The sequence below is a fragment of the Mauremys reevesii genome, linkage group 3, assembly GCF_016161935.1.
Source record: "Mauremys reevesii isolate NIE-2019 linkage group 3, ASM1616193v1, whole genome shotgun sequence".
NCBI lineage: Eukaryota > Metazoa > Chordata > Testudines > Geoemydidae > Mauremys > Mauremys reevesii.
Window position 1 is genome coordinate 1,996,890 of NC_052625.1, and position 22,257 is coordinate 2,019,146.

The window sequence follows — 22,257 nt, forward strand, 5'->3', positions numbered from 1 at the left end:
CTCTAGTGTAGACAAAGCCTTAGGAGTAAAAGTCCCATTTTCAAAAGTGACTTAGGCACTCAATAGTCTAAGGGCTGGTCTGCACTGAAAACTTACATCAGCATAGCTACATCTCTCAGGGGTGTGAAATCCACAACCCGAGAGACACAGCTATGCTGATCTAACCCCTGGTGTAGACAGCACTAGGCTTAAGTGGACCTACCTACCTGCCGCCTCTCAGGGAGCTGGATTAACTTCAGCGCTGGGAGAACCCCTCAGGGTACGTCTACACTACAAGACTAATTCGAATCTACTTAACTCGAATTTGTGGAATCGACCTTATGAAGTCGAATTTGTGTATCCACACTAAGGACACTAATTCGACTTTGTGAGTCCACACTAACGGGGCCAGCGTCGATTTTGGAAGCGTTGCACTGTGGGAAGCTATCCCACAGTTCCCGCAGTCCCCGCTGCCCATTGGAATGCTGGGTAGAGCCCCCAATGCCTGCTGGGGGAAAAAATGTGTCGAGGGTGGTTTTGGGTAACTGTCGTCATTGAACCGTCAATCACGCCCTCCCTCCCTGAAAGCGCCGGCGGGAAATCTGTTCGCGCCCTTCTCTGGTCGGTTACAGCGCGGACGCCACAGCACTGCGAGCATGGAGCCCGCTGCGATCATCGCTGCACTTATGGTCGTTGTCAACTCCTCGCACCTTATCATTCACCTCTTCCACAGTCAGCTGCTGAGAAATCGGGCGAGGAGGCTCCGTCAGCGCGGTGAGGAGAGTGGCGCAGACCTCTCACAAAGCAGGGTACGCCGCGCAGTGGAGATCATGGTGGCAATGGGTCAAGTTCATGGTGTGGAACGGCGATTCTGGGCCCGGGAAACAAGCATGGACTGGTGGGACCGCATAGTGCTGCAGGTCTGGGATGAATCACAGTGGCTGCGAAACTTCAGGATGCGTAAGGGCACTTTCCTTGAACTCTGTGACTTGCTGTCCCCTGCCCTGAAGCGCCAGGACACCCGGATGCGAGCAGCCCTGACTGTGCAGAAGCGAGTGGCCATAGCCCTCTGGAAACTTGCCACGCCAGAGAGCTACCGGTCAGTAGCGAACCACTTTGGCGTGGGCAAATCTACCGTAGGGCTTGCTGTGATTCAAGTAGCCCACGCAATCGTTGAGCAACTGCTCTCAAAGGTAGTGACTCTAGGAAACGTCGAGGTCGTCAGAGATGGCTTCGCCGCGATGGGATTCCCAAACTGCGGTGGGGCTATAGATGGGACTCACATCCCTATCCTGGGACCAACCCACCAGGCCAGCCAGTACATTAACCGAAAGGGCTACTTTTCTATGGTGCTGCAAGCACTGGTGGACCATAGGGACGTTTACCAACATCTACGTCGGGTGGCCGGGCAAGGTTCATGACGCGCATGTGTTCAGGAACTCTGGTCTGTTTAGACGCCTCCAGGCAGGTAGTTTCTTCCCGGACCACAAAATAACGGTTGGAGATGTGCAGATGCCTACAGTGATCCTCGGGGACCCAGCCTACCCGCTAATGCCCTGGCTCATGAAGCCCTATACAGGCGCCTTGGACAGTGAGAAGGAACTCTTCAACTACCGGCTGAGCAAGTGCAGAATGGTGGTGGAGTGTGCTTTCGGACGTCTCAAGGGGAGATGGCGGAGCTTACTCACTCGCTCGGACCTCAGCGAAAAAAATATCCCCGTTGTTATTGCAGCTTGCTGTGTGCTCCACAATCTCTGTGAGAGCAAGGGGGAGACCTTTATGGCGGGATGGGAGGTTGAGGCAAATCGCCTGGCTGCTGATTACGCTCAGCCAGACAGCCGTGCCGATAGAAGATCCCAGCGGGAAGCGCTGTGCATCTGGGAGGCTTTGAAAGCTAGGTTCCTCGGAGAGCAGGGTAACCTATGACTGTCCACTTGATTTACAGAGAAGCTGAACCTGAGCCTGTTTCAGTGACTGTTGACTTCGATCTGCGGTTACATACCCCGTTCTCCAGGTTTCCCCCCTTCCAACACACGTTTTAAAATAAAGTTAATGGAACACTGATTATTAACAAAGTTTTCTTTAATTATGAATTCCTGTTCTAGGGTTGAAACATGGACGCAGACTGTGGTGGGTACGGTGTGCACTGATGTACAGACCGCTTCTACACTAGAGGAATGACAGGCTCCTGCTCCTACAGTGGTCTCTGGGGGGAGGACGGTTGCAGGTGGGTGTGCAGGAAGGGGTGAAAGGTGCCGTCTTTGGGACAGAGTTTGGATGCAGGCTCTGGGCTGGGGGTTGGGGCGTAGGAAGGGGTGAGGGGTGTGTGGGAAGGGTGAGTATGTGTCCGTGGATGAGGGCTCTTGCTGGGGCTCAGGGCATCGGAGAGGCTCGTGGCTAGGGTGGAAGGGCATGGTAAGGGCAGCCTGCCTTGCCATTTGTGGATGGCAGGCGCTAGGACCCTGGGGCAGCATACACCTCACAGACTGACCCGGGGCAGCATACACCTCCCAGACTGACCCTGGTGCCTAGTGACTGCAGTCTGTGTGTGTCCTGCTGTTGATCCTGCCCCCAAGTCTGTACCCTGGTAATGGAGGCTGTCCTATGCAATTAACCCCCCCCCCCTTCACACAAAGTCTTCTGACAAGAAAAACGGGACGGAAACAGTGAATAACAGCAAACTACTTTTAATACTCAACTACACAGTTGGGGGATGAAACTTGGATTTAGGACTGGGTGATCCAGGAAGGGAAGCACTTCTCAAAATTTATGGCATCAGAGCTGTGTGGTACATGAGCGCTCTGCTGGGGTGCAGTGACAGTTTTCACGGCCCCTCGCACCCCTCCTTCTTGTTATTTTGGGTGAGGGGGGGACAGGACTTTGTGGCGGGGGATTGCGGTTGCAGATACAGGGCAGGGGGGCTCTCTCCTCCTGCCTGCGGTCCTGCAGAACATCTACAAGGCGCCGGAGCGTGTCCGTTTGCTCCCTCATTAGCCCAAGCAGCGTTTGAGTCGCCTGCTGGTCTTCCTGCCGCCACCTGTCCTCCCGTTCGATGTGTGAGCGCTGGTACTGACATAGGGTCTCCCTCCACTGTCTCTGCTCGGCCGCCTCGGCTCTGGAGCAGGCCATCAGTTCCGAGAACATGTCGTCCCTAGTCTTTTTCTTTCACCGCCTAATCTGCGCCAGCCTCTGTGAGGGGGATGGCGGGGCAGTTCGTGAAAGAGTCGCAGCTGTGTGATGGGAAAAAGGAAGTGATTTCCTTGAAAAGATACATGTTTGCGAACACTGAACACAGTCTACTCAGTTTCTGTGAACAAGACCATACAGGGAACCTAGTCTCACGAGCTCTCAGGACAAGTTCGAGATTTCGGAATACGCTTTCAGTGGCTGCGGTCTTGCACCGGCGATCGGACAAGCGGGGCGGTACAGCTGAATCCGTTTATCAGCCAGGCCTGGTAAGCCCTACACTATAGGCTGCTTAACAGTTAATGGGTAGCTGTGCCCTCCCGCAGAAGGCAATCTGGAAAGCATAAAGTCTGACCCTGTTCCAGCCCCTCGCGGCTGTGCCCGGGAAAGATCACTGTATGCTTTTCCTCTGCGGCCTCCAACACGTGCCTGTTGAACGAAGGTCTTTGCTATGCAAAGTAAAAGTCAAGCATTCACAATAGTAACAGTACACTAATTGCCCTACTTAGATGCAGCAGTCGCCGAACGACATTACCCTGAGGCGGGTCACTTGGAGAGAGAGAGAGAGGATGCTGCGGGAATCCCTGCACAGACCAGGACCGTATGCAGCCATGCTGGTGGAGGCAATGATTCCGCTTTACGTGAGGATGGCCTGGCGCGGAAGAGTGTGCTTCCACGGAGCACCAAATAAGGCACCTCTCCCCAGGAACCTCCTGCGGAGGCTTTTCGAGCACCTCTACGAGAGCTTCGTGGAAGTGTCCCAAGAGGATTTCTCTTCCATCCCTATATGTGTGGGCCTTCTTTTTATATAGTTTTATATGGACAACTTTTTAGCTAGTTTTTATATAGTATATATTCCTGTTTTTTAAGAAATAAATGTTTCCATGTTTATAACACTTACCGACTGATCCTTCCCCTGATTCTGAGTCCCTGTTAACGGCCGGGGAGGGTTGGTAGGGGATCTCTGTGAGGGTGATGAAGAGATCCTGGCTGTCGGGGAAAGCGGTATTGTAAGCGCTGTCGCCTGCGCCATCCTCCACAAACCCTTCCTCATCTTCCCCATCGGCGAACATCGCCGAGGAACTGCCCGTCGACACTATGCCATCCTCAGAGTCCACAGTCACTGGTGGGGCAGTGGTGGCAGACCCATCTAGAATGGCATGCAGTGCCTCGTAGAAGCGGCATGTCTGGGGCTGGGCTCCGGAGCGTCCGTTTGCCGCTCTGACTTTTTGGTAGCCTTGTCTCAGGTCCTTGATTTTCACGCGGCACTGCGTTGTATCCCGGCTGTATCCTCTGAGTGCCATGGCTTTGGAGACCTTCTCGTAGGTCTTTGCATTCCGTTTGTTGGAGCGCAGCTCCGAAAGCACAGACTCATCGCCCCACACAGCGATCAGATCCAGGACTTCACGGTCTGTCCATGCTGGGGACCTCTTTCTATTCTGGGATTGCATGGACTCCTCTGCTGGAGAGCTCTGCATCGTTGCAGGTGCTGCTGAGCTCGCCCCGATGTCCAACCAGGAATTGAGATTCAAACTGGCCAGACAGGAAAAGGAATTCACATTTTCCCGGGTCGTTTCCTGTGTGGCTGGTCAGAGAATCCAAGCTTGGGCTGCTGTCCAGAGCGTCAACAGAGTGGTGCACTGTGGGATAGCTCCCGGAGCTAGTAAGTTTGATTTGCATCCACACCTAGCCTAATTCGAGATAGCCATGTCGAATTTAGCGCTACTCCCCTCGTCGGGGTGGAGTACCAAATTCGAACTAAAGGGCCCTCTAGGTCGAATTAAACGGCTTCCTGGTGTGGACGGTTGAGCGGTTAATTCGAATTAACGCTGCTAAATTCGATTTAAAGTCCTAATGTAGACCAGGCCTCAGTGTCTACACTGAAGCGCTACAGTGGCACAGCTGTAGTGGGTTTAGTATAGACGTAGCCTGGCTCATTCAAAGTCAATGGAACTCAGACTCCTAAGTCAGGCTGGTTGAAAAGTTTCCACCAAAATCATTTTTGGTGGAAAACCAGGGCTTTGACTCAATGAAATTATTCACAAAAAGCGCCTGCTTTCCTCGGAAAATAGATTTTTTTTGTCGAAAACCGGAATTCCCCCAAATGGAAAGAATTTGATTCTGGCATGCTGCTGTGGTGTCCCGTGGGAGTTAGATTGAACTTATTGATAAATAGCGTACTTGGTGGTGGCACATATTATTTTTTGTGTATCACAAGGGATTAAACCCCATTGTTATACCTAGAAAATAATGTGCATCCGCAAAGTAGAAAATCTGGTTTAGAATACAGGCAAAGCACTGAAACATGAGCGCTTGGGTGGGAGTTAATCCCTTTGCTACGTCTGAAAAATAATGTGCATCAGCCCCAAACTCCCACTATTTATTCTTCGGGGAAAGATTGAATTGCTGTGAAAGTTACAGATAAATCTGCTCACTAGTTTTGAAGTTAGACACCGGTGAAAATAATTCCTTGCAGGCTCCCCTTCCCTTTGGCTCCCTCTAGCTAATCAGTGGCTGGATTGTGAGGCTTCACATTTTAGATCCATGTAGCTCTAGGCGAAATCTCAGCTGCAGGCTCATTTAATTAAAAAAGAAACTGAATTCATAAAAGTTGGTGATGTTCTTCACCAAAGCTGCTTCTGTTTGCAGCAAGGGAAGCTAAAAAAATACCTGCTTCATTGAACAACCAGTTTACAGATAGTCATCTGAGTAGATCTGTCTATCCCCATCCCCACCCCTCTGTCTCTCTGGGTTGTACATTGGTGTGCATCACTGCAGTACCCGAGCATCTAGCGTATCTGCGCACAGGTTACTGCCACTAGCAGTGCTGGCCAGTGGAGCCTTATGGAATCTAGCCTGGAGCAGAGACCCTGGGAGAGTCGAATCTCCTCTTGCCTTGTGGGACCCACCCACCGTGAACCCGATCCTGCTGAGAGACCTCTTTAAGCCCAGAGGGACAGTCGGGTTTGGAGGGGATGGGCCACGGGCAGGAGCGGAAGGACTGAAGGCTTGGCCGGGGCCATGGGCACCGTTCCCTACCCCCAAGCTCCATGGGGAACCTGGCAGGAAGTGAATGCTGCCTGAGACAACCAGAATTTTTCCTCTGCGTCCAGGAGCCCCTTTTTGTCTGAGCTGCTGGGGGCAGCTCTCTGGCAGTGTCGTTCCAAAGGTATTTTTCAAGGGGTGAGGGGACAATTTGGCCCAATGGACTCACGGTTAATTGGACCCTGTAGAGGGACGTGCTGCCTAAGTGAAAACCCCTCCACCCTCTACAGAGCCTCCCCAAGTGACAGCCTGGATTGGGACATTTGCTGGAGCCGTTCCCCACCAAGCAAATTAACAATCGGAAGAGAAAACGACACATCTGGCCTAAAACACTGCTAATGGATTGGCCCTGCACCTCCTCTCATAGCAAAGATGCCATCTCATCTTCACGTTGACTGTTTTACACTGCACGGTGCTTTGTTGCATAATCTGACATTTGGAATTATTCCTCGTATTTAAATGAAAGAACATTTCCCTTCCTAGTGAAAGATCATTTGCTGGTCCATCTCCTTGCAAGATTTTTTTTTTAATCTTCTGCTTCACTTCACTTTATTGCTTTAAGTACAATTTATGAATCGAGTCAAACTTCTGATTGCATTTAGTTTGCTGGTGACAGAATCAATTCATTCCGCGTAGAAAGAGTGATGCATTGCTTGTCAATCCCTGACTGGCCCATGGAATGCCGAGCAGTCGGGTGGACATTTTGGTAGCTTTAGGACTTGTGTGCTTTCTGCTTACATCGTTTCATGATTAGTGAAATTCAGTATTCTTTTACTGACGGAGGTGGTGATAGCTGGGACTACCCGTGAGTGCAGCGCCCAAGGAACAAATCAATAATCAAAACAGTTGAAGCAAATGTAGACTAGAATAAAAGATGTGATCACCCTTCTGCTGTGTGATTAAGGAGGACGCAGGGCTGACCCAGGAGGGAAGGCCTTAAAAGCCAGAGGCTAAGTGACCAAGGGGAGCTAGCGAACAGGGGAGCTTGGAAGAGGGAGCCATACTATAGTCTCTCTGATTAGGAAAGGCTGCATTGCCAGTGCCAGCACGGCTCCTGGCTCCAGACAGAGAACCTGACCATGGATGCCTCTACCCAGATCCTGGTGTAGGTGTGCGGAGACTGTGGCCTGCATTTCCTACTCTCAGAAAGCCAGGCTGGGGGGAGTTCCGGTGTGACAGGTGTTTGTGCTGGTGGACTCTCTCAGGAAGCAGGTGGGGGGGGGCTACAGCATCCTTGCCCATGAGGAATTCCTCGAGAGTATTCATATGGAGACGTCCAAGGCCGAGGACGCTATCCAGCTAGAGGGGACTGCTGTCACGCTACTGGGGAGAGAGGATACGGCTTGGTCACAGGGAGAACAGGGACAGCTGGTTCCTTCTGGCAGCAGGCCATGCTCCATCCTTACACCTAACCCACCCACGAAGGTGATGGAGAACCATTATGCTGCCCTGGCAACGAGCGATGGGGAATAACCCCCAAAGGTGGAGAAGGAGAAGCCATGTATTCCCAAGGCTGGGAGGATCACCACTCCCAGGAGGAAACGTGGCGTAGTGGTGATTGGTGGCTCTGTTCGGAGGGTGATGCCTGACATGGCATCCCAAGAGGTGTGCGGCCCATATCAGAGATGTTCCAGAGGGATTGTTGAGGATCATCCGGCCCTCTGACTACTACCATACTACTCATCTATGGGGGCACCAATGATACTGGGAGGTATGACCCTGAGCCGATCTGAAGTGCTGTATACCTGGAGTTTTGGGTAAACAGCTAATGAAGCAACTCTCGACTGCTCCTTGCCTCGTTCACAAACAGATGGCAGGAGTGAGCTCCCTACTGTCTAGAGCGGCCAGTCACGGGCCTTTTCCTTTGGCCCCAGTTAAAAGAGAGCGAGAGGAAGAAGAGGAGGAGGAAGCACTAGAAGTATAAGACAATAGGCGTGTTGGTTTGCATCCCTGGGTCCTGATGCAGGCAGGGATGATGGCTGAATTGTTTTTAAGTGCCCGGCTCCTGGCACTTGGAGTTTGTTTGTCTCTGCATCTCACTTGACAAATCAGTCATGTGAAGTGGAAAGACACAAGCAGGCACGGAAGAAACTGGAGGAGGGATTGGTGTGGCTGGAGCAGCAGGAAAGGAAGATGATACTGCCTGCAGCTTGATGGAGATGGAGGCGAGTAGGTTATATTGCCAATCATTTGGGATAACAGAGAATCACCCCAGGAGAAGACTGTCATAGGATACAACACACCCAGCCTGAAAAATAAAAGCTTCAGCTTCATCTTGTCACTTACGTGGCAGCAAGAAACCATTATTTCCTGTGTTACTGATATTATCTCAGAATTCTCATGAAGGTCCATGATGAAATATAGGTACGTCTGCACACAATGTAAGCCCAGGGTTAGCAGAACTCGAGCTGACAGACTTTGGGTTTGTTAACCTAGGGCTTGAGCATCTACACTCATTTGTAACCCCGGGTTAGGAATTGTTGAACCCTTGATCCCAGCCTGGGGCTCCAGCATCTACACTGCATTATGTGGACCTGTATCCCAGACTTCCTAGCGCCACCTCAAAATCAGGCCCCCGTAAATTGGGCACCTGAAAAGGGATTCGGTCCAAACATTGAAAATCCTGACTCCCTTTTGCCATTTGCACTCATTCTTTGTAAGCATAAAAAGAATGATAAAGTTCAGTCCAAGATGGAGCAGGCCTGGGGAACCAGCAGGAGCCCTCTCCAACACGCACCTGTTGGTTCTCTGAATTCTTCTGCCTGAATAATGCCAAACAAGGACTATCGGCAGCTCCTGGGCGCATAGAATCAGTGAGGCACAGGACTGGATGGGACCTCGAGAAGTCAAGTGCAGCCCCCTGCACTGAGTCAGGACCAAGTAAACCCCCAGACTATCCCCGACAGGTGTATGTCCAGCCTGTTCTCAAACACCTCCAGTGACGGGGATTCCACAGCCACCCTTGGAAGCCTGTTACAGAACTTAGCTATCCTGAATGGTTAAATAGTTTTTCCTAATATCTCACCTAAATCTGTCTTGGTGCAAATTAAGCCCATTACATCTTGTCCTACCTTCAGCGGCCAAGGAGAACAACTGACCCCTGTCCTCTTTAGAACAGCCCTTCACATATTGGAAGGCTGTTATCAGGTCTCCCCTCAGTCTGCTTTTCTCAAGACTAAAACATGGTGTTTTTTTTAACCTTTCCTCACAGCTCAGGTTTTCTAAACCTTTGATCATTTTTGATGCTCTCCTCTGGACTCTCTCCAGTTTGTCCTCATCTTCCCCAAAGTGCGGCACCCAGAACTGGACACAGTCCTCCAGCTGAGGCCTCAGCGGTGCTGAGGACAGCAGGACAATGACCTCCCATGTCTTACATCACGTATGACACCCCTGTTAATGAATACATGATCCGAGCTGCAGCAGGAAGACAGGTTACATCACTCGATATTGGAAACGTATAAAGAAATCCAATTGAAATCACCTGTTTGTAGGAGAAACCTACATCCTGGTGTCCTTTATTTGACTAGTACAGGGAGCTCCTGGCACCAATGCACGTATCCCCTAGAAACAGGTGGGACCACAGTTGAAGACGAGGTTTGTAAACGGGGGCTGTCTGCAAAATGTCACACCGATGGCATTCAGAAAAATGTGAATGTTTTAAGAGACAACGGGTAGCACCACTGCCCCCTCCCCGCCTCCCCCAAGATCATGAGATTGGCTTAAAAATCATGAGATTTTAAAGAATTAATAAAAACTTTGTTATTTTTTTTTGCCTTCTGGATTTTGAGCCTTCAGGGAGTCACATTTTCAAGCTTTTTTCCACACTCAAAAAGGCTAAAAACATTCTGATTTAAAACAACAACAACAACAAAAAACGAGAGCTGAGATTCTCACATAAAGACCTGACCCCAGCAGCTGGAGCTTTAAGAAAACACCAAATACCACCAGATTCACAATAAAATCCTGGGAGCTGTCAACAGCATTGCACGGCTCCTTTCCAGGATGTATCAGCCACATGTAGGCGGCTAGGCCAGGGTCAAAAGCAGGGGTCAGGACTGGTTACCAAGCCAAATCAGGAGATGGGTACCAAGGTCAAGTCAGGCCAGGATTGAAGGCAGGAGTTAAGAGTAAGGCAGGGCAAAAGACAAGGTCTGTAGCTATAGCAAGCCAGAGCCTGCATTGCTGCTTAGACACAGGGGCGGCTCTAGCTTTTTCGCCGCCCCAAGCACGGCAGGCGGCGCACCTGCAGGAGGTGCACCGGTCCCGCGGATTTGGTGTACCCACCGCTGAATCCACGGGACTGGCAGACCTCTCGCAGGCAAGCCGCCGAAGGCTGCCTGACTGCCGCCCTCGCAGGGACTGGCAGGGCGCCCCTGCGGCTTGGCGCCCCAGGGACACGCTTGGAGCGCTGGTGCCTGGAGCTGCTGCTGCTTAGACAACTTCCTTGGACCAACCTCCTGGTTTAAATAGTTGGGGTGGACCAATCGGGTGGCTGCAGGATTCTGTCACTCTGGCTCTTTCGGACAATACTTCCCTTGGGGCTAACCCTCCAGTCACCCACCCGGCTCCCCAGAGGTGATGTGGCATCATTGGTAGCCCAGGACCCTGCAACTCTCAGTTCTAGGCCCATTGATCCATTCTGAAAAGATGCGAGTGCTCCTGTGAGCAGAAGCGCCGCCAGCTTTTTTGGCACCCTAGGCGGCGGAAGATCCCGTCCCTGAAATGGTGCCCCTGACAGAGGCGGCAGATGGTCCCGCCCCCGAAATACCGCGGACGACCGGGGCGGCCACTCCCCCCCCCCCAAATGTTAGCACCCTAGGCGACCACCTAGATCGCCTAATGGGTCGTGCCGGCCCTGCCTGTGAGGTCTCCATAAGGAGCATGCGATAAACTCCCGAGGTGCAGACCCAGACAGCTGGGAGAGGAGAAGAAAAGGGGGCTATGGGACCAAACAAACCAGTTTCCGGTTTAGGTGACATCCCGAAATCAGGCCTGGGCTGTTTTGTTCTGATGATGTCCTGGGGCTGCCTTGGCAGCGGGTGGTGAGTCTTAGCGGGCACTCACTCAGGAGCAGGAGGCACCTCCTGAGTCTTTGTAGGAGTGAAGTGGTGCCTCTATACCACACAGGACAGTGTGTTACACATTCACCCAGTGTGCCAGAGCCACAGAGGATGAGTCTGTAGAGACTCAGGCTTTTGGCTCTGAGGGTCCCTGGTTCAACCCCAGTGTTCTCCAAGATGGTGGTCGCTATGCTGGACCCTTTGCAAAAGGGGGGATTTCACTCTCTTTGTGCCCAGCTGTGGTAGCAGGAACTCAGGCACTGTCTCGACACAGCCACTCTTGGCCCCCTGTGCAGGGCTGGGGCGCCAGGCGGGGAAGAGGGAAGGGTGGGGGGCCGGGGCACGGACTGGTGGGAGATGCATTCCTCACCATTGGAGACACCATTAAAAAGCTACCAATGCCTGAGCTATATCATCTTTCCTGCCAAGTCCTCGCCATGGCAGGGATCCCCAAGATGTGCCCGGTGGGTCCCTGGGCGGAAGGACAGGGCTGATGGGACACAAAGCCACAGAGGAGGAACGGGGCCTCTGTTGGGCTCCACAGGGCTGTGTGAGGACCCCACAGCTGTTGGTTACTCTGCAGCATGGGATTTTCGCCCCCTCCTGTGGGTCTGGGCCCTCACTAAATCCGTTGTTCTTTCTCTAGCACTCTCCCAGCCCAGCTGAGGGTCTCAACGCTGCCAGTTGGGCATCTGGCGGCTTTGAAAGCTTCCGATTTAATGCCTCATGCTCCAGGCACAAGGGCAGACGACAACACCTCAGCAAGGAGCTGGGCTCAATATTTATCCCCCCACATACCCAGAAGGACCAGTGGAGAGTACAGGCCATGGAGCCACACCGTGACCACTATAACTGCCCCCTTTCCAAAGCAGCCATGGGTTGGCAATTTGCTAGGGGCCAGGGACCGGGCTGGATTCTGGGAAGCAGCAGTGCGGTCACACATGTGCCGAGCCGCAGGCGAGGGTGGTAAATGTCTCAGTCTCCTTTTCTGTGACAGATGCTGCAAGCGATATGACTAGCATGGAACAGAATGCAAAAAGCCTGGCAGCCCGGAGCCAAACCTCAGCTCAAAGGGCTGGGTCATTATCCCATTAGTCAGCACAGATGCCTGTGGCTGTGAACTGAAACTGCTCGTCGCATTACGCTGGGCTGGACGTGTGAACACAAAACAGGCTCTGCTCTCTTTCCAAGGGCTCCCTGTCATATCCAGCCACCCTCAAAACGGAAAGCGGTGACAGCAGAGCTGCAGCCAGTTCCGAGCAGCAATGTCCTTCGAAGCTCGCAGGCGTCTTTCCAAGGGCTCGGCGACGGTGTCGGTGGCTCCTTAGGCCAATTTCTCACAGCACTGTCCACGACCACAGAGCACGGGCTCTCCCTAGGGCACGGAGCTGGAAGGAGGGACCCCTCCTTTCAAACCTGGAGCCAGCTTGTGCAGATGTTATTGTCTGGTTTCATTGTTTCCTTGAACTCCTCCAGCTGTCTGTCTGTGGCCACCTGTTGACTTGTCTTACACTTAGCCCTGGTCTACACTGGGGGGAGGCTCGATCTAACTTATGCAACTTCAGCTACGTGAAGCTGAAGTCAACATACTTAGATCGACTTACCGTGGTGTCTTCATCGCGGTGAGTTGACTGCTGCCGCTCCCCCGTCAACTCTGCCTGCGCCTCTCACGGCGCTGGAGTACAAGAGTCGATGGGAGAGCGCTCAGGGGTCGAATTATCGCATCTAGACTAGACGCGATAAATCGATCCCCGCTGGATCAATTGTTGCCCACTGATCCAGCAAGAGCCAATGATGTTGCCATTCTCCCTTCCCTCGGATGAGGGAAGATCCTTTTTAATCCAACAAGATAACCAGGCAAGAATTAGAATCCTGGCACTGTAACCTTATCAAATTACACAGTCCTTGTAATTGCACTAATTATTTCTAATTGCTGTATTTATTATTGCCGAGATCGCATTAGCATGGTTCAAAATTCATTCAAAGCAGAAAGTCTCATAACATTCTACTATACTCAGCCTTTATGGAGACATTCATGCTTGTGGGGGTGACACTTTACACACAGATTATATAGGTGTAAATCCCTACACAAGGCAGGGCAGGAGGAGACCCCTTGCATACGGACTATGTGCACTGGAAAGGGAAGAGAAATGGCAAACAGATAGGTCTAGTGGCTAGGGCATGAGCTGAGGATTTAGGAGAACTTTGTACAATTCCATGCTTTGCCACAGATGTCCTACATGACCCTGGGCAAGTCTCCATGCCTCGGTTTCCCCACCTGCAGAATGGGGATTATAGAACTGTCCTACCTAAGGAGGTGTTGTGAGGATAAATACATTACAGATTGTATGGTGCTCAGATGCTACAGTAATACAGTCTATATAAATATCATAGAAAGGACACGGGGTTGATGGTTACTCTTCTGAGACTGTTCTCATAATATATGGAACCACACCCCTCCTTAACAAGACAGCAACAGGTGATGAACAAACAGGCAGGTTTCCATCTTCTGTCAGTTACTAGAAATCACACTCTTTTGGAGAACTTTCAGTGCAACTCAGCAATATCTAACGGCTGTGCAGCATGACTTGCAATTAAATATCTTCAGGAGGGCTGGTCAAAACATTTTGAAACTTCAACAAGCGAAAGGGACAATTTGTTTGACGAAATGTTTGTAATTCCCTCCCTCTATTGTTTTTCAGCCAGCTTTAATCATTATAGTTATGTCTCAGTAAGACAGCCTGGACTATACTGGGTAAGAATCACAAGAAAATAAAGGGTCAGCAAAATGAATCAAGTTAGCACAGTCTCCTTCATTCTTGGGTGCATAATCCAACCAACTCCAATTGCAACAGCTGTTACCTGGAAGTCTTTTACAATTCTATATTCAGAATGTTCCTGGTCTTAAAAGACTAGTAATTGTACACACAGCTCCCACAGGTCTTAAAGCACCACAAGTTATAGAGACCTTGAGGAGTTCCAGAACTTACTTTAAGGTATGGGCCGAACACCCTTTCGGTAGCTCCTTTATACCTCTGCTTTGTTGTGTTGCCCGTTAACAGTAGCATGTCTTCCCATTTTTCCAAGTTTTTGTATAGTTTTCATTAATATTAAAGCCCTTATTTGATTGAATTGAGAGGCTTTAGGCCGAATGAACTATGAAATGGAAATAAAATTTCAAAATTATTATGTCCATTACAGTAGCTGCTGGGAGCTCCAGCCATGAACCAGGACACCACTGTGCTGGGTGCTGTACAAACGCTGAGAAAAAAGACAGTCCCTGACCCAAACAGCTGAGCTTTCTAGCAGCAACTAGCACAGGACATAGGGCTGCTGAATCAAAGGTATAAGTCTGAAAAATCGCTTTCACTTACTTTACACACCATTTCTTTCCTTACAAATTGTAGTGAATTTAGCACCCAGGGAAGTGAGGAGCTAAAACCACTAATTTCACTTGGAGGTAGAGAAGTCAGGTGTTGTGCATCGAGCTCTGCCTAAGCACCTGAGTCCTGACCTGTGACTCCCCGGTTGTATCAGCCGTGGGCCTGTTATGTCCAGAAACCGACGCACTCGATGAACTATCCCAAGTAAGGGGAAGGGCTTGTTTGGAAGCCAGTGTTCAGATGTACAAATTAATGAACAAGGGCCAGTGTAGCACCACTGAAGTCAATGCAGTGATGCCAATTTATGCCAGCGGGGGAGCTGGCTCTAAATCTATTTTTTTTAAAAAACCCGTGCCGTTTTCATTCTGTCTCGCCAGAAGAACTCAAAGTGTGAGGATCGGAGATACAGATTCATCTGCTGATGTCCTTGTGTTTGTCAGAAATGAAGCCAAGCCAGCTCCTGGACACATGGCTTCTCTGGCAGCCTCACATTGCTCGAAACACAAACGCTTGTATCCTGGAGGCCTGCCACTGTTCCCTTTGCAGCAGGGCTTGATTTCCCAGCACACCCCGCTCCCACAGAAAGAGCCCTACTGAGTTTAGTGGCTGGGGGATCAGGGTTGCAGGGTGGGCTGAGCGTTTGCACTTGGTGATGGACAGGGGAGCGTAATGAGCCACACAGGGAGGAAAGGGGTATGAGCAAGGTCAGAGTCAGAATTCTTCCCCTGGGCTGTGTGGTCACAGCTCTCCCCTGCCACGCACTGGGCTAGACATCAAGGCACAGTCTAGCCCTTAGGCTGCAGCAGGTGTAGATTTAGTTTCCCAATTTCCAACAGCCTTTGTCACGAGGAGGGAGTCATGTTCTTCAACTGCCTCTTCTGAGTGCTAAGGGTGATCTCTGGGTTGCAAAAGAGCTGGGTGAATGGGCCCCCTTTGAAATTCTGTAATTCCCTCCTGGCTCTGTCCGAGGCCTCTCCTCAAATGATTAGCAAAACCGTCTTTGGGGAAAGCAGGAACTAATCCCTTCCAGTCACCGGGAAGAACATTAAAGTGGATGGAGAGATTTCTGCTTCATCTCACTGGCGCAGGCAGGGCTATCTCTGCCTTTGCTAGAACCGTCTGATGAAAACAAATTCACAACTCCCCTGTGCCACAGCTTTAAACTATATATCAACAAGAATGCGAAACGCTTTGGGTCCAGCAAGATAGGCTTGTGACATTTCCCTTGGACACGTTTCCAAGAATTTCATTTCACTTCTCTCTTCTGGAAGTGCCTGTCCTCCACCTTACCCTGATAGCTACTGGCTTCAGTGCGAGCACTGAGGTAGCACTCAGCTCTGACATCACCTTTAAAACCACCAGATCATCTGAACCAGAGCCTCAGATGGTGCAAAGCGGTACAGCTCCACTGATGTCCATGGACTGCCATCCATTTGCACCAGCAAAGCAGCTGGCACTAGAAATTTAACCTAAGGGTTTTTACAATCTTTCAAGCTTTACCTATGATTCTTAATAGATTTCTACTTCACTATTGCATGCAATAGCATATAAAGGCTATTTAGAGGCACATATCATTTAAAGCTATGGCTAAGGCGCTAGGACTCAGGAGATCAGAGTTCATTTCCTGGCTCTGCCACAGGCCCCTGTGCAACCTTGGATAAGTCCCCTCGGGTTTGCTCCTGCTCCCACTGAAGTCAGTGTCAATGTTTCCATTACCTTGGGCTGCATGGCCAGGCATTTAATTTCTCTGTGCCTCAGTTCCTCATTCTCTGTCCAACGGAGACGATGATCCGTCCTTTGCCTGGCTCAGTTATTTAGACTGTAGGGTATCTGGGGGAGGGTCTCTCTCATTATGTACCAGGGAGGTGCTTAGCACGATGGGGCCCTGACCTCAGTGGGGCTCGTTAGCGACCGTAATAGAACCAGCACATTATTTGCTGTGGATGCTGTGCCATCAGGGGTACCAGAGCAAGTGTCCTTATTTACTGCAAGGTTCTGGATTCAGTGCAGCAGCAGCTTCTGGAGAACGCAGCGCCACAGCTCTGGCTGCAGCCTGGCAGATGTCAGAGTTATGGTTGAGCATAGAAATGCAAAGCAGTCTAGTGAAGCGAACATAAAGAAGGGCCGTTAGCGCTCTCTTCTGTTCTGTGCTTACCTGAGGCCCATGTCTGATATAGCTCTTTTATCTCGGCTGCTGCTTATGCTCTGTCACCTTTTACCGACTTGTTGAGCATATTGTCTGTAGCGCAGCTGTGCAGGGGCATAGTCCCAGCATGCAGAAGAAATGTACGTCACAGCACATTTCACTCCAGATTTCGTACATAGGCTAAATAGTTGCTGTGCATGCTCATTATTCATCTTCCAGGAGGAGTAGCTGGAACTGAAAAGTGATTCTTTTTGTAGCCATGTCTTTTGGTGTTCACACTCTGCCTTGTACTGGCACAAACAATGGAGAAAAGTCCATTTTAAACCTGCATCCAACTCTTTACAGAGCCAATGGCATGTTTATATGGGGTGGGATGCTGCATAAGGCAGCCCGCTGAAGGGCTGAGATCCATCCCAATGCCACATGGCGCAGAAGCAATTAAATGAGCCACAAGGATCTGATCATAGAAATGTCGGGCTGGAAGGGACCTTGAGAAGTTATCAACTCTAGCCCCCTGTGCTGAGGCAGGACCAAATAACCCAGACCAGCCCTGGGGGTTTGTCCAACCTGTTATTAAAAATGTCCAATGACAGGGATTCCACAACCTCCCTTGGAAGCCTGTTCCAGAGCGTAACTCCTCTGAGAGTTAGAAAGTTTTTCCCTAATCTCTAACCTAAATCTCCCTTGCTGCAGATTAAACCCATTTCTTCCTCTCCTACCTTCAGTGGCTATGGAGAATAGTTGGTCACTGTCCTCTTTATGACAGCCGTTAACAAATTAGAAGACTGTTGTCAGGTTCCCCCACCCCCATCCCGCAGTCTTCTTTTCTAAAGACTAAACTTGCCCAATTTTCTTAACCTTTCCTCATAGCTCAAGTTTTCTAAACCTTTGATCATCTTTGTCGCTCTCCTCTGGACTCTCTCCAGTTTGACCACACCTTTCCCAGAGTGTGATGCCCAGAACGGGGCACAGTGCTCCAGTTGGGGCTTCACCAGGGCTGTAGAGAAGACAGTTACCTTTTCTGTAACTGGCATTCTTCGAGATGTGTTGCTGATGTCTATTCCACAATAGGTGTGTGTGCTCGCCACGTGCACTGGTGCCAGCAGTTTTCCCCCTAGCAGGACCCGTAGGGGAGCACGCTAGCGACCCCTGGAGTGGCGCCTCCATGGTGTGGCATAAGGGGCACTGCGCGCTCCCCCCACACTCAGTTCCTTCTTGCCAGATAACTCTGACAGACGGGGAGGAGGGCAGGATGTGGAATAGACATGAGCAACTCATCTTGAAGAACACCAGTTATGGAAAAGGTAACTGCCTTTTCTTCGTCGAGTGATTGCTCATGTGTATTCCACAATAGGAAATTCCAGGCTATATCTGTTGGAGGTGGGTAGGAGTTCACAAACTCTCAGGACAGAGCACAGCCCTGCCAAACCTGGCATCTTCCCTGGTCTGGGAGACGATCGCATAATGCGAAGTGAACGAGTGAACTGAAGACCATGTCGCAGCCCTGCAAATGTCCTGAATGGGGACATGAGCTAAAAAGGCAACCGACGAGGCCTGCGCCCTAGTCAAGTGTGCCCTCGCAATTGACGGCGAGGGGATCCAAGTCATTAATGAAAATATTGACTAGCACTGGACCCAGGACTGACCCCTGCAGGGCCCCACTAGATAGAGCCTCTCAGTTTGACAGTGAACCATTGATAACTATTCTTTGAGAATGGGTCTTTCAACCAGTTGTTCACATACCTTATAGTAATTTCATCTAGACCATATTTTCCTAGTTTACTTATGAGAATGTCATATAAGACTGTTTCAAAAGCCTTACTAAAATCAAGATACATCACATCTACTGCTTCCCCATCCCATCCACTAGGCCAACAACCCTGTCAAAGAAGGAAAGTAGGTTGGTTTGGCATCACTGGTTCTTGACAAATCCACACTGGCTATTCCTTCTAATCCTATGATAGTCTAGGTACTTACAAATTGATTAAGAACTTGTTCTAGTATCTTTCCTGGTCTATAATTCTTCTCCAGGTCCTCTTTGATCCCCCTTTTAAAGCTAGGTATAATGTTTGCCCTTCTCCAGTCCTCTGGGACCTCACCCATCCTCCATGAGTTCTCAAAGATAATTGCTAATGGTTCCGAGATTGCTTCAGTTTGTTTCTTACCCTAAGATGAATTTCATTAGACACTGCCAACTTGAAAACATTTAAGATAATAATTGGAGATATACCAATCTCCTAGAACTGGAAGGTCATCAAGTCCAGCCCCCTGCCTTCACTAGCAGGACCAATTTTTGCCCCAGATCCCTAAGTGGCCCCCTCAAGGATTGAACTCATAACCCTGGGTTTAGCAGGCCAAGGCTCAAACCACTGAGCTATTCCTCCCCCCAGATAGCTAACTTATCTAAATATTCTTTAACCTGTTCTTTCCCCATTTTGGCTTGTGTTCCTTCCTGCTTGTTGTTAATGCAGCTAGGAGTGTGAACATGCGTTGTTTTGTGTGACAGATGACAGAAAATTAAATTTGAACCAGGTAATAAATCTTAAATGGGCCTAATGTTTCTGGGAATGATACCTCAAGGCAAGTTTTATGTAAATGAAAAAGAAGAGAGATGATCATATTCTAAATTATTCTAATCTTATTTATCTGCTCTCTTGCCCTAAAAGTTTTAAAGTCCCTGTAGCTTCTTCAAAACCTTCTTATTATGGTCTTGTTCTAATGCCCATTGAAAGCAATGAATTGAATTCCATTGATTTCAATGTGCATTGGATCCTGGCCAATAAGAATTTCACTCATTCAATCAGAAAACAGAAGTAATGCCAAGCGATTTACCTCACCAATCACAAGTAACAAACAGAGCTCATATTTCACATCTTTAGTCTTAAATACTCACTAGTTTTGTTTGCGATCAATCCACAGCTAAAAAAATCTTGCAGAGAAATTAATCGAGTATGTTTGAGTAGCAGATAAAGAGAAGGGAATTCCAGCTGGTTTGCAGACATTCCATGAGAATCAAAGGAGGCTAAATTCATTGGGTAAATTATTCACTACGAATTGTTCACTCCAGTGATTGGCTTCATCTTTGAAAAGAAAATACCAAACAGGCTTATTTTCCTTCTGAATAATGAAAAAAAACAAACTCTCTAGTGAGTCTGGTTGAAAATGTTCTGTCTACCCAGTTTGTCAATGTTGAGTTTTTGTCAAAAATAGAAAAAATGAAACACTCAAACCCCCAAAGTTTCGATTCAGAAATGCAGCTGTGGTGCCTCAAGGAAGTTGTAGTTCAGGTGATGCACACCCCCATTCCCTTTTATGGACCAGGTTCCACAGCTGGACTATATCTCCTATGATGCATCACACCCAGGGACTCCCATAATGCACCACTTAGAGAGTCTGGCCCATAGGTAAGATTAAGGGCACCTGAACTACAAGCCTCATGTGGCAGCATGGGGTAGCATTATTTAATCAAAATGTTGGGGTTTGAGCTGAAATTTTTCAGTTTTGGGGGTATTTTGATTGAAAAGGTGATTTTTTTCCCAGAAAAAAAATCCATTTTCTGACCAGCTAACCCCTAAATCTCCAGTTCACCATTTGTTAGATTCTCCCCTGTTCGCCAGCTTGGAATTTAAACATCATTTTTTCTTAACTTGGAACTATCCTCCTGAATAAATATATACTTGCAAGGAAATGATAGATAAGTGTCCCTTTCCCCATATTTTTATTGTCACTTATTTGCGATGGATATATCACCAAGGGCCTATTTTCAATGTGTATTTAATAATAATCAAAGAATAATAATGTATATTTCAGTAGTATCCATGTGACCACGCAAAATCATACCTGGTGTTAGGTGGCATATATACTCCTAGTAAGAGACAGCCCCTAAATCAAAGAGCTGTACAATCTAAGTCGGCAGACCAGAGGCAAGATGTATTATCATTTCATACAGGGAGAGGAGGCACAGAGAGAGTAAAGCTGTGTCTACACTACAGACCTGGCAGTGGCACAGCTGTACCTCTTGAGCTGCCTCGCTGTAAGGTCTGCTGTGTAGCCTCTCTATGCCGGCTGGAGAGAGCTCTCCCATCAGCATAATTAAACCACCCCCAACGAGCGGTGGTAGCGATGTCGGCGGGAGAGCGTCTCCCACCGACATAGGGTTGGAAACACCAGTGCTATTGTCGGTGAAACGTATATCGGTCGGTCGGTGGGGGGCAGTTCCATACCCCTGACCAACAAAAATGCAATTGTAGACATAACCTAAGACTTGTCTGTACAAACATGTAGTTTGAGCTGCCTGCCTGTGTGAACGCTGCTGTGATCCAGTCCTCTTTGAAATGGGACTAGCTCAAAGGACATTAATGAACTGCTAATGCACATGATCCATGTAGTTAGCCTACAACTGGCTGGTTTGACACCCAGCTTGCAGCAAACTAACTGTTCACATAGACAAGCCCAAAGTGCCTTTCCAAAGTAGATGCAGGGAGGTAGCTGGAGAGCTAGAAATTGAACTCAGTTCTCCTGGGACCCAGTCCAGTGCCTTAACCACAAGATCAGCTCTCTTCTTGAGCACACTAATCTGTAAAATACAGCCAGATGATACATTAGCAAAAAATATGTCTGAGCAGCTGCAGAATCAAGAAGGGCTTCTTAGAATTCTGCATGTGTATAAAATGGCAAGAAATTAAAATACAGAGGGTGACCGCCCCGCCCCCAGAAAATTCCTCTCTGTTTTTTTATCATGGGGGAGAATAGGGTTGTTTGGGAAAGGTAAGAGATGCTGACACCGTCCCTTCATTGTCAGCCTAGGATAGGAAGGAGTGGCAATGCAAGAAGCAGCAGAAAGGCAAGCAGAGGAGCTGCAGCTTTCACAACAGCATCTGGAGGAAGATGGAGCACACGCAATACCTGGATACCCAGCGTCAAGTCTTATGAGGCTGCAGATCTTTGAATCTCCCAGAAAGCAGAGCATGGCTGTCTGTGAGAGGCAACGAAGCTGGTTGCTGACAGACAGATTAATCGATCTAAGGCAACAAGGGACCACTGTGGTCATCTAGTTTGACTTGTAGAACACAAGCCAGAGAATGGCCCTGAATTAATTCCTCTGGGGGCTCCTGGAACCTTTTGTAGGCCACCCATTGGGAGCTGCTGCAACAAATGCAGAACCCATTGTCTTCATTCCCAGAATGGATTGGGTAGCTGCTTAATAGCCTTGCACCTTCTTCCTGCTAAAGGAAGGGCCCTATCCAAGGCCAAGTGAGGTCAATGGGAGTCTTTTCATTGACTTCCATGGCCACTGGATTATGGCCAGGCCGAGTTTGGTATTTACACTGTGTATTTTATGACGATGACTAAATCCTTTTATGATTCCTGTATTTCAGTTGTTCATGCAGCCGTAGCTTGGCAGATAAAGAGAGGAGCTTTAAAATAAGAACATGGTGAATTAATTAGCTAACGTCAA

General features: G+C 49.3%; 1 protein-coding gene across 1 annotated transcript in view; it reads right to left on the reverse strand.

The window, feature by feature from the left end:
• SYNDIG1 (synapse differentiation inducing 1) overlaps positions 1–22,257 on the reverse strand; it is a 191,574-nt gene that overhangs the window by 168,371 nt on the left and 946 nt on the right. The gene's annotated exons all lie outside the window — the stretch shown is intronic.